The 21,020-nt window shown below is 34.5% G+C and overlaps 1 pseudogene; it reads right to left on the bottom strand.

Moving 5' to 3' along the window:
• Positions 1-1,921: 1,921 nt before the first annotated feature.
• LOC131810513 (U3 small nucleolar ribonucleoprotein protein IMP4-like) overlaps positions 1,922-21,020 on the bottom strand; it is an 86,378-nt pseudogene continuing 67,279 nt past the window's right edge.

The following is a 21,020-nucleotide window of genomic DNA, read 5'->3' as shown; positions in this document are numbered from 1 at the left end:
AGTGGGTTAAAGCCTCTGTGTTCAGCTCAGGTCATGATCTCAGGGTCCTGGGATCGAGCCCCGTGTTGGGCTCTCTGCTCGGCAGGGACCCTACTTCCTCCTCTCTCTCTGCCTAACTCTCTGCCTACTTGTGGTCTCTCTCTGTGTCAAATAAATAAATAAAATCTTAAAAAAGAACACCAGTTCAATGAAATATGATGTGATCATAGACATTTGTTATAAAATTAAAGGTATACCTTGGAGATATTGCAGGTTCTGTTCCAGAACACTACAATAAAGCAAATATTGCAATAATGTAAGTGAAATGAATTATTTGGTTTCCCAGTGCATGTAAAAGTTATATTTTCACTGTGCTGTAGTGTATTTAGTGTGTAAAAGCATTATGTCTAAAATCCAATGTACATACCTTAATTAAAAAATACTTTATTGCTAAAAGATGCTAAATATCATGAGCTTTCAGTGAGTTGTAATCATTCATCACAGACGACCATAATAAAAAAAATTTTTGAAAGTTTGAAATATTGCAAGAATTACTAAAATGTGACACAGAGACACATATGAGAAAATGCTATTGAGAATTTGTGCTGATAGACTTGCTTGACATTGGGTTTCCGCAAACCTTCAGTTTGTAAAAAATACAATGTCTGTGAAACACAATAAAGAGAAGCTCAATTAAAAAAAAGTATGCCTGTAATTAAGCGATTTCCTAGAAATATTCATTCTATGTAAGTCTCTTGGCTATGATGGTTAATGTGTAGCAGACCAATACTTTCACCTAGAATAATTAAAAAACAAAACAACAATGACAGAGTTCTAATGTACTGGTGTGTGAGGGGCCATATGAAACAGAGAAGGGAAATTTATTAAAGTGTGCCTAACTTTCTGCAGGAACATTTGTTCATATTCTGTATAGATCCAGAGACCAAAACACCAAAAAGCTTGCCAGAGTAGATACTGGCAGAGAAGCCAGTAGAATTTCAAATGATCTCTTCAGTCTGGGAAGATAAAAGTTGAGTTTGGGGAAGCCAAAGCAGACTGAATTTGAAAGTTTAAGATCTCAGTGAGAAGAAAGGTGCAAATAAGTCATCTTGACACGAAGTACATGTTTAGTGCCCAAAACATTTGCTATTTCAGCCCACATGACAAGAAGCTAAGAAATCAAGCAAAAAGTGATTGCAAAGCAGAGTAGAATTTTGGTAGTCTTCTGCTGTTGAGCAAACAAATGGAGTTTAGAAGCCCCTAGGAATAAGGGCTTTAAAATATAGCCTAGACTGTCAGCGGGGCTCCCTGGAGGGCTATACTGTAGGAACATGGGCAAAAAAGAGAAAGTTTGAGCCTAACAGACACTGAAAACCAGCTTTAAGTCAGTTCATTCCATGAATAGATTGAACTGATAGACCTTCTGTTGCTTATCAGTGAATAGGGTAAACCATCTCTAAAGGGGAATAATATTATCCAATCCCATAAATTTTCAGATGCAACATACGACATTAAAATACATGTATTTTTGACATATGAAGAAATAGGATCAAGAGAAAGAATAGACAATACAAATAAATACTAACCCTTTAAGAGAAATCAGAGTTACAAACACAGCAGTCACAATGTCCATAATGATATAAAAATGAAAAACAGGAAAATATGATCCAATTGCAAGAGAAAAGACAAAATGGAGTCTATCTGCAAAAAGACCTAGATGTTTGAGTTACCCTTCAAGGATTTTATAGCAAGTATAAAGCCATCCTCATTGATGAAAAAGAAATGCCACTGACGTGTGTGTGTATGTGTGTGTGTGTGTGTGTGTGTGTGTGTGTGTGATAGAGAGAGAGACAGACAGACAGATAGACAGACAGACAGACACAGAATTTATCCTGACTCCTCCTTTCTGGGTCCAGGTCCATGTACTGACTGGTAAGTGGGCTCACTCAGTGCTCAGGAAGATGCTTTTGTGTGAGGTGTTAGTGTAAGAGTACAAGATAATTCCATGTTTGCTGTGGTCTCTTGCTCCACTGTACCCAGGTGGATCATATGCATGAAAGGAGAGGTAATTATATTGGTTTAAAATGGTGATGACCAGGTGTCTGTCATCTTTGGGCACAGGGAACAGGTACCAGAATATGTCAGGTATTCTCTTGCCCAGGTAGAGAGAGAAGCCACATGTGATGAGATAAGGCTTGGCTTGACATGGTGTCCAGGCTGGAGACATCATGACACATGATCACATTCACAGTATGGAAGAAGCAGTAAGGCTGAAAGACAAATAGCTGACAATGAACCCCACAGGTGGGTCTCCATGTTCATGAACAACTAGCATGTTGGTGACCTTGCTTGTTTTTCAGGCTTACACCAGTGCTTCCATCTCATGCCAGCCATAGTTCATGCACTGGGCATCCCAGAACACCAACTTCAGCTCCTTTGCAAACATCTTGAGGTGGGAACTGGGGAGATAGTAATCATGATCTCAGAATTCTGACCCCTGACTATCATTAAAAACTATGGAGTCAAGAAGATAAAGGGTAAAATTTTCAAAGCGTTAAAAGAAAAATAAAATTCACCAAACAATTCTACAGGCAATGAAAATATTCTTCAACATAAAAGGCAAAATGAAGATATTTCAAAATAAAAGATAACTAAGAGAGTTTATCACTGGCAGATCTATATTATAAGAATTTTTAAAAAAAAGTCTTTCCAGTTGAAGGGAAATTATACCAGATAGGAATTTGGTTCTGTAAGAGAAAATAAATAGCATCACAATTTGTTAACTATTTGGGAGATTGTAAATATCTTATAATTCCTTTAAAATAATACTTAACATATAAAACAAAGTTATGACATTTTCTAGTGAAAGTTATAATATATGTTAGAAATATTACTATAGCATAAAGGATGAAGGTTGATAAGTGAATGTGGTTACAGTGTTTCTACATTTTTTTGTATGAAATAGTACAATATTAATTCTAAGTACACTGCATAAAATTATGGATGTATATTGAAATACTTTGAGAAGCAACCAGAAATAACAACACAAAAAAGTATAACTAAAATACCAACAGAGAGATTAAAGTAGAATTCTAAATATATTCAAATAATCTAAACAAAGGCAAGAAAGGAGTAACAGAGACTAAAAACGCAGAGTGGGAAGCAGTATCAAACAGCAAATGAAAAATAAAACATACGGCCTAAATTCAATCACATTAATAATTGCATTAAAGTTTAATGTAGTAAACACTCTAATTAAAAGTCAGAAATATATGTTTATAAAAAATATATGTTTATAAAAAATAAAAAATTAAAAAAAAAATAAAAAAAAAATAAAAAAAAAAATAAAAGTCAGAGATTATCAGAATGGATTAAAAAAAGCAGGACCAAACAATTTTTGTTATAAGAGAAGTACTTTAAATATATAGACAGAAAAAAGTTGAAAATAAATAGAAAATATATAGTATGTAAAGATATATTATGTACGCTCTAGTTCCATCCATGTTGTAGCAAATGGCAAGATTTCATTTCTTTTGATGGCTGCATAGTATTCCATTGTGTATATATACCACATCTTCTTGATCCATTCATCTGTTGATGGACATCTAGGTTCTTTCCATAGTTTGGCTATTGTGGACATTGCTGCTATAAACATTCGGGTGCACGTGCCCCTTTGGATCACTACGTTTGTATCTTTATGGTAAATACCCAGTAGTGCAATTGCTGGGTCATAGGGCAGTTCTATTTTCAACATTTTGAGGAACCTCCATGCTGTTTTCCAGAGTGGCTGCACCAGCTTGCATTCCCACCAACAGTGTAGGAGGGTTCCCCTTTCTCCGCATCCTCGCCAGCATCTGTCGTTTCCTGACTTGTTGATTTTAGCCATTCTGACTGGTGTGAGGTGATATCTCATTGTGGTTTTGATTTGTATTTCCCTGATGCCCAGTGATATGGAGCACTTTTTCATGTGTCTGTTGGCCATCTGGATGTCTTCTTTGCAGAAATGTCTGTTCATGTCCTCTGCCCATTTCTTGATTGGATTATTTGTTCTTTGGGTGTTGAGCGTATCATGCTTAGCGAAATAAGTCAAGCGGAGAAAGACAACTGTCATTTGATCTCCCTGATATGAGGAAGTGGTGATGCAACATGGGGGCTTAAGTGGGTAGAAGAAGAATCAATGAAACAAGATGGAATTGGGAGGGATACAAACCATAAGTGACTCTTAATCTCACAAAACAAATTGAGGGTTGCTGGGGGGAGGGAGGTTGGGAGAAGGGGGTGGGATTATGGACATTGGGGAGGGTATGTGCTTTGGTGAGTGCTGTGAAGTGTGTAAACCTGGTGATTCACAGACCTGTACCCCTGGGGATAAAAAATATATGTTTATAAAAAATAAAAAATTAATAAAAGAAAGTGAAACATCAAAAAAAAAAAAAAAAAGAAAAGAAAAGTAACAGGCACACATCAGCAAGGAAGAAAAAAGTGTTCTTACACATAACATGATTACTTATGTGGAAAATCCTATGAAGTCTACAAAACAAATACAGAACTGAATATTGAATTTAGCAGTGTTGTAGGGACACAAGATAAATACAGAAAAATCAATTTTATTTTTATATGCCAGTAGCAAACAATCAGAAAATAGTATTTAAGAAACAATTCCCTTTACCATAGCAACAAGAAACTCAGCAGTTAATGTATTAAAAGATGTACAAGATTTCTACTCTGAACTAAAAAAGAAAAAAAAAAAAACAACAACTTTTGAGCAAATTTTAAGAAGATCCAACCTAAAAGACAACACGTCATTCATTGATTGGAGATGTGTAATTTTATGTGGGGATATAAAAGAAGGAATATCCAAGGTATATTGAAAAAGTACAAAGGTAGAGATCTTCTAGTACTTTCAAGTGTGGTGCTGGTATAAGGATTGATAAATACATCAGTGAAATAGGATAAGGAACTAAGAAACAAATCCTCACTTTTTTTTTCTTTTTTTTTAAATTTTTTATTTTTTATAAACATATATTTTTATCCCCAGGGGTACAGGTCTGTGAATCACCAGGTTTACACACTTCACAGCACTCACCAAATCACATGCCCTCCCCAATGTCCATAATCCCAACCCCTTCTCCCAAACCCCCTCCCCCCGGCAACCCTCAGTTTGTTTTGTGAGATTAAGAGTCACTTATGGTTTGTCTCCCTCCCAATCCCATCTTGTTTCATTTATTCTTCTTCTACCCACTTAAGCCTCCATGTTGCATCACCACTTCCTCATATCAGGGAGATCATATGATAGTTGTCTTTCTCTGCTTGACTTATTTCGCTAAGCATGATACGCTCTAGTTCCATCCATGTTGTTGCAAATGGCAAGATTTCATTTCTTTTGATGGCTGCATAGTATTCCATTGTGTATATATACCACATCTTCTTGATCCATTCATCTGTTGATGGACATCTAGGTTCTTTCCATAGTTTGGCTATTGTGGACATTGCTGCTATAAACATTCGGGTGCATGTGTCCCTTTGGATCACTACATTTGTATCTTTAGGGTAAATACCCAATAGTGCAATTGCTGGGTCATAGGGCAGTTCTATTTTCTGTAACATAGAAATCCTCACTTTTAACAAAGGTATCAATTCCAGTGGAGAAAGGAAAAACTTTTCAGCAAACAGTTAACTAGATATATATGGCAAAAAAATAACCTTTAACCCCTACCTTATATCATAAACACAAATTAGTTTGGGATGTATTATAGATGTAATCATTAAAACTAAAATTTCAAAGGGGAAAAATATTTCAAAGAGAATATATTCTTAAACAATAGGTGGGTTGAAGTTCCTTAGGCAATCACAAAAAATTAATGACCACAAAAGAAAATTTAATAAATTAGACTTTATTATCACTAAACATTCCTGCTCATTGAAAGATACCATTAAGAAAATAAATAGGCAAACTAAAGACTAACAGAAAAAACTTTTTTTAAAGATTGTATTTATTTATTTGACAGAGTGAGAGAGAGATCGCAAGTAAGCAAAGAGGCAGGCAGAGAGAAAGGGGGAAGTAGGCTCCCCACCGAGCAGAGAGCCCCATGCAGGGCTGGATCCCAGGACCCTGGGATCATGACCCAAACCGAAGGTAGAGGCTTAACCCACTGAGCCACCCAGGTGCCCCTAAGAGAAAATATTTCTAAAACCATATCTAACAAATAAGTGGTATTCAAGATACAGAAAGAACTTCTACAACTCAGTAATAGAATGGCAAACAGTCCCTTTAAATATTTTGGTAAAGAAGGGCACCTGGGTGGCTCAGTGGGTTAAGCCTCTGCCTTCAGCTCAGGTCATGGTCTCAGGGTACTGGGATCGAGCCCCGCATCACGCTCTCTCCTCCACGGGGAGCCTGCTTCCCCCCTCTCTCTCCCTGCCTCTCTGCCTACTTGTGACCTCTGTCTGTCAAATGAATAAATAAAATCTTATAAAAAAATTTTGGGTAAAGAATTCAACATTTTGCAAAAGATACACAAATGGCTGGTAATTCCTATTCTCAGTATTTACTCAAGACAGATATTTAAAAACATATCTAAGAAAATATCTGTACTAGAATATTTATAGAAATTTTATTCATAATATCTAATAAGTGGAAATAAATCAAATGTCATTCACTAGGAAAATGGATAAAAAAACTGGTACTGGGCTCCTTGGTGGCTCAGGTCATGATCCCAGGGTCTGGGGATTGAGCCCCACGTCCTGGGACTGAGCCCCCCGTTGGGCTCCCTACTCAGCAGGAAGCCTGCTTCTCCCTTTCCTCCCTACTCATGTTCTCTCTCACTCTCTTTCTCTCTCTCTCTTTCATATAAATAAATAAAATAAAATAAAATAATAAAATAAAATAAAATAAAATACTGCAGTTCATTCAACAACTGAATGTTACTCAGTCATAAAAAGAAATAAATTGATGATATCAACAATGATATGAATGAATCTCCAAACAACATACAATTTCATGGGTTATGTTACAATATTATAAAAATATCAATTGTCTCTAAATTATTCATAGGTTTACTGAAATCTCAATCAAAGTCATACTAGGACTTTATTTTTGTGGAAACAGCAAGTTATTCTAAACTACAATGAAAATGCAATGATTAAATGATAGACAACACAATCTTCTTCTTCTTCTTTTTCTTTTTCTTTTCAGAGAGAGAGAAAGAGCAACAGAGGGAGAGAATCTTAAGGAGGTTCCATGCTCAGTGCTGAGCCTGAGGCAGGGTGAGATCATGACCTGAGCCAATATCAAGAGTCGGTTGCTTAACTGACCAAACTCAGGTACTCCTAGGAAAGACAGTCTTAGGACAAAGCTTGAGGTCTACCATGAGTCAGGGTTTAATAGAAAGGCACAGTCATAAACAGAGTACCAAAAAGGTACTCTTGTATCTTGGACAAACAGACCCATGGAATAGAGTCCAAAAGCTGATTGATATAGACATGCTTATACAGATGACACCAGCAGCATGGAGAAAGAATGCTTTTTTTTTTTTTTTTTAAATAAATAGTGCTAGGTCATTTGTATAGAAAACAATGCAGCTTGAACTCCTCCTCAAATCATATACAAAATTTCATTCAGAATGTACTGTTGAGGAGCACCTGGGTGGCTCAGTGGGTTAAAGCAGCTGCCTTCATCTAAGGTCACTATCCTGAAATCCTAGGATGGAGCCCCATGTGGAGCTCCCTGCTCAACGGAAAGCCTGCTTCTCCCTCTCCCTCCACCTTCCACTCTGCCTACTTTCTCTCTGTCAAAATAATAAAATCTTAAAAAAAAAATTACTGTTCATATAAAGCAAACTTTAAAACTTCAAGTTCTAGCCATGAGATATTTTATGAATATCTTTATGTCTTTAAGATAAGCAAAAATTTCTTAAATAGAATTCAGATCCCTATCATCAAAGGAAATGCCAGATAAATTCGATGAGATTCATTTATTCTTCTTCTACCCATTAAGCCTCCATGTTGCATCACCACTTCCTCATATCAGGGAGATCATATGATGGGATTGGGAGGGAGACAAACCATAAGTGACTCTTAATCTCACAAAACAAATGGAGGGTTGCCGGGGGGAGGGGGTTTGGGAGAAGGGGGTGGGATTATGGACATTGGGGAGGGCATGTGATTTGGTGAGTGCTGTGAAGTGTGTAAACCTGGTGATTCACAGACCTGTACCCCTGGGGATAAAAATATATGTTTATAAAAAATAAAAAAATTTAAAAAAAAAAATTCGATGAGATTAAAATTAAGGCCTTTTTTTCTCCAAAGGACATCATTGAGAGAGAGAGAAAGCAAACTGTAGAGTGGGAAAAAAAAAAACAGTGGTGCATATATCTGGAAAAGATTTGGACCCAGAATTAAAACAAAGCAAGAACACAATAAAAAATAAAAATAATGATTAATTAAAAGGGGCAAGAAGCCAGATAGAAAAATGAAAAGTATAACACATACACTGGCACAATTAAAATGAAAGTGATCAGTAACACCAAGTGTTGGCAAGAATGTGAAGAAACACGAATTTATGTTCACTCACATACATTGCTTGTGGAAATGTAAACTATGTAAAACCACTTGGGAAAACTGTTTGATAAGATCAGTGGGTGAAAGCATGCATGCCTAGTAACCTAGCAATTCCTTTCCTAGATATATTAACAGAAACTCATTCATATTTGCTGCAGAGTCATGCACAAGAATTTTCATAGAAGCTTTATTTTTAATAGCCCCAAGCTTGAAACAGCTAAAATATCCACCTATATTAAATGAAAAAAATTTATATTCATGTAATATAATGTTATTCAGTAATGTTAATGAACAAACTGTTCATATATGCAAGACATGTATGCATTTAATGTGCATAATGTTGAACAAAATAAGCCCAAAACAAAATAGTATATTTACTCTATGATTCTGCTTACATATATTTCAAAAATAGAAGAATAGAAAAAGCTAATCAATGGTGATTATATATCGATTACCTTAGGGTTAAGGACTGAGTATAAGGAAACTTTGATATGTTTGATAATTAAATCTATGGAATAGAAAGATGTGTTTATATTACTCTATGAACAGTTTAGTGGCTAACAGCTCTCTGATGCTTTTAAACACTCTACTCATTCCCCCATCACCTATCTTACCACATCTTCATTGCAGATGATGTTGCTTCTGATTTTATAGAGATGACTTAAAATATTGAGAATAATCTTCTTTAGCTTCTTTTCCCACATGTAAGAGCACCTAAATATGTACAAATATCAGTTTTCCTATTCAAACTAATCACACCACTTATGTTCTCTATCTGATACCCTTTATATTCACCAGGATATGGAATTTGCACCAATCATTTTTTCCCATTCTTAACATGCATCATATTACATCTTATATGGTTCCTGGTGATCTTATTTTCATAAGCAAAGGAAAAACTGAAACATTCTTGACCCTCTATGCTCATCTGGCTTTAATTTCTTTTTCTCATGTAATTCTTTGATATTAACTACTTCCAAAGAATAATTTAAATTTATGGTTTCTTTCCCTTTATGTCTACACAATTTACTATGGCTGTGTAAAATATTATCCAAAACTTAGTAGCCTAAAACATCTAGAACATTTCATCTACAATTTGAGACGGGCTCAATGGGGATAGCCCATCTCTGCTTCAAATGTATTAGCTGGAACAGCACAAAGCCCAGGGGCTAAAATCATTGAAAAGATTGCTTACTCAAGCAGCTGGTGCTGGGGTTAGCAGAGTGATGTTAGATGGGTCTGTTGGCCGGAATACCTATCAGGAGAATCTTCATGTGACCTATGCTTCCTCACAACATGGTTGGTGGGTTTTAAGAACTAAAGATGAGAGAGATAGAGAGAGGGAGAGAAAGACTGGGGGTGGGGTATGGGGGTCTTTATTTCCTTTATGATCTAATCTTGGAAATCATGCCCATCACCTCTAGTTCATCCTGTTTATTGAAACAGTCACAAAGTCCTACTCTGATTCAAGGGAATAAGAAATAAGCTCCACTTTTGATAGGGTATATCAAGATTCTGGAAGAAGATTTGGAATCAAAACTATGTCTGTGTCCAATTTTGGAAAAAAAACATCTACCAGAGTGTTTCATTCATACTTCAACCTTCTACAGTCTGATTACAATGCCCATTATTGCAATAAAACTCCTCTGCAAATAACACGAGCAACCCAATAATTGTTCAGTCACATGGTATTTCTTCTCTTCTTATCTTACTTTACTTGCCCACAACATTTAGCAGGGTTGACCACTTCCTTCTTCTTGATAGACTTCCACCTTTGTTCTGTTGGTGTCACTATCTCTTGATCTCTTGGTACTATATGGATGTGCCTTCTCAGTCTCCATTTTAAGTCCCTTTTCTTCTGCCTTTTATATTTTGAGGTTTCCTAAAGTTCAGCTCTTAGCTCTCTTCTCATCATTCTATCTAATCTCAATAAGCAGTTATTTATGGTCTTATAACTTCATTTACCTAGTATAAGTCCTGAACTCCAAGCTGAAACTAGTATAACAAATTATGTGATAGACTTCTGTGCTTTTATGTCCTATAGGCAACTTGAACTCTACTTCTTCAAAACCAGTTTTACCTTATGCATTTAGTTCTACTCTTTCCCCCTTGCACCTTCCAACCTGGACTTCCTTTTGCATTTGCCATCCTGACCATCTTTTGGGAGGCTAGGTGTCATTCTTGGCTCCTCCCTTTTCCATGTGGCAAAGTTATGTTAGTAACAGTGCTCCATTATTTCCAGATCCTTATAATCTCATACAGATTCTAGTCTCTCCATTGTTTCTGTGGTTGACTTGTTTCTAGCCTTTATTATTTTCTCAAGGACTATTGAAAAGGTCTTATAGCTGCTTTCCTTCCAATTCACCCTCCGTACTGTAAGCAAAATGATTTTTGAAAATGCAAAGTGTATCACAGTGCTCTTCCAGGTAAAATTCTTCTGTAGCTTTCTTTTGTCTACCACAGTATGAAATCTAAAGTCCTTACGTGGCAAAACACATTTTGGAACCCATGGCTCTGACTCTTCCAGTTAAAATCTGATTTTTAATCTAACCAAAGTAATAATAGTATCTACCACTTACAATGCACAATGTGGAGATAGAATTCATTATTTCATATTAGTTTTATAGCATTCCTTTATGTTGGAAACTAAGTAATATTTATAGATAGTAATATATAATTTTAATATATATTTCCTAATGACTATTTATAATCACTATGATTTTATATAAATTTACATAAATTGAGATTAAGAAAAGTGAAGTTATTAGCCCATTGTTCCATAATGAGTTAGTGACATAGCTGAGTACAATTCAGATACAAGTTAGCCTACTGTTAGAGCCCAGGATCATATGTTCCACAAAGTGGCCACAACAAACTACTTGAAGTGCTCTAAATGTGCTGTTTTTAATTCAGGTATTGTTGACACTGTGTTGTTGTTTCCTTGCATTTATATAAATAAGAGAGAGCTGAATTGCATTTCTTTTTAGTTTGCATAGTTTGTATTCAAAGGAAATTTAATTGTCATGCAAGAATTTATCAAATTTTAAGCAGTAGATCTAAATCCTAGAACAAGTGAGAAGTGAACTAGAAGTTTTTCTTCACATTTTCATGATAATTAATGCTGGATACTTTGAATATAAACTTGGATTTTTCTTGACAATTAGTTGATGGGTTGTCAACCTTTACAATGAAATAAACAGTACCCGATGCGTTGTAAAGATTTTTTTCTCAAATAGATAAACTAAGATGTAGAAGATTTCAAGATGATAATTACAAAGTCATGACATTTATTTATTTTGCTCTGTGGAGACAGACTCTTTGCAAGCTTCTTACACAGAAACTGAAAAATAATGTGTTTTCTGTTAAAACTTGAATGTATTGGAGTGATTTCAAAACATGCACATGGATAGGAGGTATATATTTATGCTGTTTGGAGGTTGCTCCATGTCATTTTGATAGGGAGACCAGATGTAAGTAGATACAATAAAAAATCACTATAAATTTTACTCTGACAGTTCCTATAATTGCAGCATGGTTCAAAGACCTATGCTTAATTTAGAGATGTTCACATACCTGCATGGGAAATATCAAATTATGTAAATGTTCATTTCATAATTGTTTGTCCTATTTAGTACATACTAAAGCAACTTCCCCATGTTTTGTTCTTGAGATAAATGAATCCATAATTAGCCTTTGCACAGTTAAATGAGCATTAAGAAAAAATTCCCATTAAAGTTTTTTCTGAATTATGCTTTGTTTTTCTAGCTCAGCACTAGAGACCTGCCTATGTTTGATAGCTTCATATGTGTCTACCATTACTGCTAACATTTCTTTCTCTAGCCTCAGTGGCAAAGGTATGGGTATTTCATGTTCAGATGATATTTTGGCCCATTTTTAAAGAGATAAGTGGACCATTTTCATTGTGAACATGGATAAGTGAATTAACCTCACTGACCTTCAATTTGCTTCTGTAACACAGAATAATAAAAGCAACTTCATGGGGTTGGTGAGTATCAAAAGAGATACCACTTTTCATGTATAAACTGACAAGTTGTGACTATTCATTATCTGTAATCTACAAATTATTCTTTCCAGCTGTCCCATCTTAGAAAGACTCTTGTTAAAGGACTATTTTCTATGTTGAAAGAACTAAAATATTTCCAGTATTTTTAAAATATTTTAAAACTCTAAATTTGCTTAGTAGTAAGAATACATTTTTCATTATTTTTCCTTCTATAAAAAAGGTATAACAATACCTAACTTGAGGATTCTTGTAAGAATTCAGTGAAAAAATTATACTAAAATCAATAAGAAGAGCACAGGGCATATGGTAAGCACTCAGTAAATATGCTGTTATTATTAATATTGTGTAACCAAGTCCACAAGCAAACATTTGGAGGCAAAAGGGACCAAAATAGAAAATAATCTGCTATTCTCATTACATAAGGGTAGTTGGGTTTCTCCAGTGAACATGCCCCAAGATATTGGATATGAACACAAGTTGAAGATTGTGTTAAGAAAATTTTCTCTTCTCCTTTTATTTATTCACTCCACAAACACATTTTGTTAATTTCCCAAACATGATATTTAATAAGTGTAAACCCAGTGAGCTTGAATTTGTAAAAAAATTTAAAAATGGATCTCTTAATTGGAGGAAGGTAATCCATCAACTATGAGACCCAACAAAGACAAAGAATTGTGAGAATTATTTATTTATACACGTAAGTACTTTTTTCTTATGTGCTACACATTGTTCCAAGTATTTTAACAATACTAATTTAGTGATTATGATATGTGATTATGGGCGCCTCTATTACTATTTCCACCTACATATAGCAAAATTTAGGCACATAGAGATTAAGCAAAATTTTCAAGGTCACACTTGTAGTAACTGGAGTTGATTGAAACACAAGTAGTCTAGGTTCACAGCCTTTGTTGTTAACTACTACATAGGGTTTTTCTAGAAAAATTTGTTGCCCTCTCTATGACAGCTTCTTTCTTTGACTTACACAAAAAAGGTCAATATCCCACCTTTTGGTCTGTTGCCTTACTGGGCCATGTACCTAATCTTCATGTGAAAATAACTTTACATCCTTTCTATTACTTGGCCAGGCAAGTACAGTTAGTCAAGAGCACTCAGATTTCAGAATAAAAACTTGGGTGTTATTTTCTTTGCTGTGTGAACTCTAACTTAGTCCACTGTTTTCCATAGTATATATTTGTGTGTGTGTGTGTGTGTGTGTGTGTGTGTGTATGTATGTATTTCACAAGGGAGGATCTATGGTTAAATAAGTGGGAAATGTTAGACTAAACAAACTTAAATAGAGTTTTTAAATCAAAGGCTCCTCAAAAGTTTTGATATTTCATGCATATTGGGATTATCCACAGAGGGAATTAAGGAATAAGAAAAAAATATTCACAAACTCATTTTGATTTAAACTTTTTTACAGAAAATCTAAAAATCTCACACACATAATGATTTGAAAAAAAATTTTGGAAATGTTTTGTTACTTTGTCTGTGAGACATAGTTTTTAAATTTTTATTAAGAAAAATTTATTTTGGGGGGTGCCTGGGTGGCTCAGGGGGTTAAAGCCTCTGCTTTTGGCTTAGGTCATGATCCCAGAGTCCTGAGATTGAGCCCCTGCATCTCTGCTCTGCAGGGAGCCTGCTTCCCATCCCCCCTTCTCTGCCTACTTGTGATCTCTGTCTGTCAAATAAATAAAATCTTTAAAAAAGAAAGAAGAAGAATTTATTTTTTATATTTAAACTGGGCAAAAATCCTATAATTCTGAAGAAGAAGAAAAATATTGTATATAGATTACTTTGATTCACTGCTATGATCTGATGTAAAATCTGTTAAAATATATAGAAAACTTCTTCCCTGGGAACCTGGAGATAAGTTAGAATACCAAGATGAAATTCATATTTAAACTAATACAGTGCATCCTCTTGCAAATTTATGTTTCATTTCTTAATGGCAGGAAATCTATATTACTCATCTTTGTATCCCTTGTGCCTAACAGAGTTCCTTGCACAGAACAGCTCTGGATGGAATGAAAATAACAAGGTAAATTTTAAAAGAAATTCCAAGTAGAAATGCCCACTGAGAGTGCCATAAGATTATTTTTTCCAAAAACACTGTAATCCTTTTGTAATACAAAAACACATACCTCTTAAATTCAACAAAAACTTGACTATTGACCAAATACAGAGAAGTAATTATCCTTACTGGTAAATAGAAAAGAACTTTTGAAGACATGAATATAAGTAGTCAATATGATATATTTATGAAGTATTTTTAGTTTATCATTTTCTTATCTTTTCCTAGTCTTATAAAATAATTCTTATTCTAAAAATTAACTTTTTTAAAAAATAGGTTAATTTTCTCATGATAGTGTGATGATTTTTATACCTGAAATGACTCTTGAAATGTAGGAACTTCAGTCTATAATGCTCAATGCTTTATATGTAATTTCTACAAGCAACATCAAAGATTTACTTAAGATTTATTGGGTGTCTATCTTGTAATCATTCACTCTCTTTTTTTCTTTTCACTCTTACCAAAGTTCAATATTTTTTAGAAATCCTAAAGTTAACAATCAACACCTTGACACATAATCATGTTAATTTAGACCATCAGAAACATAACTTTGGGTTTTGGAAAAAAAACTGCTTAACTATTTTGTAGGACCTAGGATGACACAGAACATTAGTTTTATTCACATAAGTTATGTCATTGTGTAATTAACAGCACTGCTACTAAAAACAGTAAGATCCTGCAATATCCTAGTCCACTGTCCCTAAAGCCATATAGGTCAATGTCCACTGTCTAACCATTGAAACATTTGAGATACTCCAAAGGAGAGAGTAGGTGTTAAGATTATATTGCAGTAGTTTCAAGGTGAATTAACTCGGTCTGACAGTGCTGCTTATGAAAAGTGCTGCTTATCTACACCCACAGAAAGTATAGATATAGAACTAGAACATAGGAAGAAAATACCTTCTTCCTGACTCAAATCTGAAGACTGCCTCTGTTAACATTCAGGCCCAAACACTTCTACTTTAATACCTTGTCTTCAGCATACCGAATTGTTCTATTATATTTAGATATGACTGGTATAAATATAACTCTTTCCCAATGGTGTTCATTGAAATATTTATCTTTTGTTAAATATCTTTTCTTTTTTCTCTCTCTTTCCCCATCTGTATTTCTTTTTTTTTTTTTTTTAAGATTTTATTTATTTATTTGACAGAGAGAGATCACAAGCAGGCAGAGAGAGAGGAAGGGAAGCAGGCCCCCTGCTGAGCAGAGAGCCTGATGTGGGACTCGACCCCAGGACCCTGAGATCATGACCTGAGCTGAAGGTAGTGGCTTAACCCACTGAGCCACCCAGGCGCCCCTCCCCATCTGTATTTCTCTTTCTCTCCACAGTTGTTTAAAGATTTTTTTTCTCCACAAGTATTTTTTCAAAATATAATGCTCTAACTTTAAAACAGTAAGTGATGATGACAAAGACCCCAACATTAAATATCTATCAGTGACCTATGTGTTACTGACTTAATAAAGACTATAAAAATTTCAAATCCTTGGTAGATTTATATTCATTTTAATAGCAATTAGTAGACTTAAAACATAATTACCTGCTCTATATTTATATCATGAATGCCTCAGGACAAAAACATATCTCTTCCAAATGTAACCCACTTCCTTAATAAAGATGATATTTATTTGAGATTCCTTTGGTCGAGCCTTTCAAAAAATGCATTTCATGAAGTCTTAGATAGAAAGGTATTAGAAGATGTCAAAATAACATAATAAAGCCAATAATGAATATATTGTGGTCTAAATAGTAACTCTAATTATACACTTTAATTCTAGAATTATACCTTACATTTGTTTTTGGTATGTGTACTTTAAAACCTTAAGAATAACCAGAGAATCACCAGGTTTACACACTTCACAGCACTCACCAAATCACATACCCTCCCCAATGTCCATAATCCCACCCCCTTCTCCCAAACCCCCTCCCCCCGGCAACCCTCAGTTTGTTTCGTGATTCACAGACCTGTACCCCTGGGGATAAAAATATATGTTTATAAAAAATAAAAAATTAAAAAAAAAGTTAGAAATTAAAATAAATTTTTAAAAATCTCAAAAAAATTTAAATAAATATTCCAAATAGAAAAAAAAAAAAAAAGAATAACCAGAGAAAAGGGACATTGCTTTCAAAGAAACATGAATGAGATGAACAGCTTACTCATAAATAGAAATGATAAAGCCAAAGATAACAAATTTCATTGTTAAAGTGCTGAAAGGAAGGTAGGTTCAACCTCAGATTCTACACAAAGCAAAATTATTCATTACTAAGTAATATAAAATAAAGCATTTTTAGACAAAGATTGAGATAATTTATTTTCAGCAGACATGCAGTTTGAAAAATACTGAAGGGTGCTCTTCAGACAAAGAAAATTATCTCAGATGAAATCACAGAAAGGAATAAAGAGCACCAGAAATGATAAACAATGGGAAACACTACTGGGAATTAGAGCATATTAATCAGGATCAAGCCAGAAGACAGAAACCAAACCAGTTATTAGAGCTGAGAAAATTTAATGTAAAAATTTGTTCACTAGTCAAAGATAGCTAACTATTAAAAGAAGTAAAATAGGTTCGTAAGTAGAATGTGCAAACAAAACAAAACAAACAAAAACAGCTGTTGCTTCTAGGCTGAGGGAGAATGAAAACTCAAAGAACAGATGACTTAAGAGTTTCTCCCTACCAGCCCCTGTTTCAGCCCAAAGCTGAAATTCAGGCTTATAAAAAAAAAAAAAATCAGGGCTCCCATAGGAACAGGTTATATCACAGTGGTGAAGAAAATTTCCAGAGGGCACAGACCAGAACTGGTCTTTACAAATGACCAACCATGGTTAGAAAACATAAGCAGGTTAGAGCTCTTCTATGGAGCTTAGATCTCTATGATGGAAAAAGTTCCTTGAAAATGTAACCATTGCTGCTAAGCAAGCAGCCCACAGGAACTTCTCAGGAGCAGCCATGGGGTGGGGCAAAATGGATAGAGAGAGGGTTACCATAAAAGCACAAGGGAGCTCTGAGAAATAACCAGTAGGTGGGGAGAACAAGAAGGTGTGGTTGAAACTGGTCTGTGAGGTCTTTAGGAAATCTAAATATAAACATGAAGGTCCTGACCCAGAAGAAAAGTGTCTTCTTTATGCTATTGCCTTCCATTGTCACTAGGGGTTATGTCCTTGAAAATGATAAACAAAACTTAACACCGTTTCCCAAGGGGTGCCTGAGTGGCTCAGTGGGTTAAAGCCTCTGCCTTCAACTCAGATCATGATCCTAGGGTCCTGGAATTGGTCCTGGGATTGAGTCCTGCATCAGGCTCTCTGCTCAGCAGGGAACCTGTTTCCTCCTCTCTCTCTGCCTGCCTCTCTGTCTACTTGTAATCTCTGCCTGTCAAATAAATAAATAAAATCTTAAAAAAAAAAAAGTTTCCCAAAATTGGCATGAGGTTACCACTAACCAATTCCTTACCATTTAAGAAAATTCTGATATTATAATCAAACAATGTGAAGAATAAATAGTAAAAAAAAAAAAAAAAAAAGGAATAAATAGTCACTGCCTCCACACTATAAGTTGTATTATAACAACATTTTATAATATACTTTATACTCCTGAGCTTCATTCTGTGTTTTGGTATGAGTGCTCCTGGTTTGCCAAGTGCCTTTTTGGTGGGTGCACAGTATACCTTTATGAATTACTACTTTGGTGATTCATTGGTTTTACTTCTGTTATTTCTGAACTTTTGATAGAACTTAATAAAAGGGTAACAAAAGTCAATATGGCTGATAAGCTTAATAAGGGAACAAATAGAATAATGAAACATGATTGATCCTACAAATATTAGAAAATGAATAGAAAAATAAGAGATTGGACAAGAGCAAGAAAGTAATATGGTAGATCAAAACCCAAATAGAGTATTATTTATATATGGGTATAAACCAAATGCCCAGTTTAAAAAAAAATACATTAGAACTGGAATGAAAAATACAAAGACAGGCCAAGATTGAAAGTGAAATGAAGAAAAAAACATTACTGTAAAAACTGAGTAAAAGAAAGCCAGGGATACTATAAAACAGAAAACTTGCACTTGGAGGCATAAAGTATTATGAGGGTCAAATGGAACTTTTTACAATAACTAAGGGTTTATTCAACAGAAACATAACATTCCATAATTTATATTATAATGCAATTAATAACATGGATCCAAAATACCCCTAGCAAAAAGCCTCAGAATTGTATGAGATATAGGAAAACATTTAATTACAGCTGGAGATTTTATCAGACCTCTGCCACTAACTGAAAGAAAAAGCAAACCAAAATTCAGTAAGGAATAAAAGATTTAGATATCCTGATTAACAAAATGTCCTAATTTATATGCTTGTAGTGCAACATCAACAAATGCAGAATACATTTTATATTCAAGTACACATAGAACATTTACTAAAACTGACCAATTATTGTGCTGTAAAGCAAGTCTCATCATAATTCAGAGCATCTCCTGACCACAGAGAAATTAAGCAAGTATTCAATAATAAAAAGATAACTAGAAAATCCCCAAATACTTTGAAGTTAAGCTACATACTTGTAAATAACTTATGGGGTATTTAAAAATGAATATTAGTATGTATTTGAATAAATTAAGATTCCACATATCAAAACATGTGGGACTATCTAAAGGGGTATGTTTATATATAAACCCATAAACTAGAAAATCAGAAAAGATTAAAATTATTATAATTCTCTACCTCAAAAAGCTACAAAAAAGAACAGCAGCAAATTATCCTCAAAATATGGGGAAAGGGAAAAATACAATGCCTAGGTGGCTCAGTTGGTTAAGTGTCTGCCTTTTGCTCAGGTCATGATCATAGGGTCCTGGGACTGAGTCCTGTAGAAGACTCCTTGCTCAGCGGAGTGCCTGCTTCTCCCTCTGCCTGCTGCTCCCCTTCATTGTGCTCTCTCTCTCTCTTTTATATAACTAAAATCTTAAAAAAAAAAAAAAACAAATAAAATTATTTATCTTTTAGCAAGACTGACCAAGAGAAAAAGGAGAGAATGAATGAAAAACCAATCCCAGGACTAAAAAGGAGGATAGTAAAAAAAAAAAAGAAAGAAAAAAAGAGGTTATAATCACATATTCTACAGATATTACAAAGTTAACATGAGGATAGTATGGAGACTTTATGCCAACAAAACTGAAATTTAAATAAATGGAAATTTTGTCCAAAATAATTTAATCAAATTAAAATAAGAAATATTAATAATTTCATATTCATTAAAGAAATTCAATCCATAACTAATTGCCTAACAATGAAATCAATTCTTTCACTTATGATGTAACAACAATCTTACATAAACTCTTTCAGAGGATAGAAAAAGAGGTAAAATTTCCCAAGTTTTTTTTATGAGATCATATTATGTTTATAAAATTCAAAACTCATTCATAATAAATACTGTTAGCAAATTAAGAATAGATGGGCATGTCCTTAACCTAATAATCTGTAAAAAAAAATTTGGCAAAAATTATCAAAAGTTTCTTGTGTATAGAAAGAAGATAAAGATGTGTGCTATCACCACTTATTCAATGTTGAACTGCAGAACAAGCCTCTCCAATAAGGTTGGAAACAAATAAGAAATATAAATTTTGGAAAGAAAGAAGTAAAACTTCCATTATTAACAGAAGCCTTGAGTATGGGTATAGAAAACCCAAAATAAACTATAAATAAATTCTTGGAGTTAGTGAATAAATTTAACAAAGTCACTGGATACAAGGTCAATATAAAAAATCATTTGCATTTCTAATCACTTTTAATAAAGTAGAAAATGGAACTGAAAAAAAATCTTTGAAAATTGTTTTTATATATTCTTGGAGAGAGGAAGATGGCAGCATGGTAGGAGGAACCTAGCTTTTCCTCATCTCACAGATACAATTGTAACACAATCATCTTAAACATCCCAGAAACTGACCTGAAGAATGACAGAACAAATTCCACAACTTAAGGTAGAGAAAAGCCACACTGAAGAAGGTAGGAAGTATAAAGATGTGGTTTGGGAGAGAAAAGGATTACAGCCACTGTAGTGGGGTGGGAGATGTGGTTGTGGAGAAGGGACAGAGACAGAGTAAGACAGGGGAATGCACAGGGAAAATAAATCCCCATAACAATTGCCTTGGATAGCAAGAAGGGCTGCATTTTAGAATTCTAGCATCAAGCAGGGCTTAGGGCCTGGAGTTTTAAAAGTTAGTACACTTGTCTCTGGAAGAGCTCAGAGGACATTGGGCTGCTCTTGGAGAGAAGACACAGCAAACAACCTGGGAGAATACAGCATGGAAACAGGGATCTGAAGAGAGCTGGGACAAAGATGGGAGCTTAGTTGCTCATCTCAGATCATATCCGAGAGAAA

Source organism: Mustela lutreola, chromosome 10 (assembly GCF_030435805.1).
Source record: "Mustela lutreola isolate mMusLut2 chromosome 10, mMusLut2.pri, whole genome shotgun sequence".
Taxonomy (NCBI): Eukaryota; Metazoa; Chordata; class Mammalia; order Carnivora; family Mustelidae; genus Mustela; species Mustela lutreola.
The sequence above is the reverse complement of the archived record's forward strand: the minus strand, read 5'-3'. Positions and strand labels throughout refer to the sequence as shown.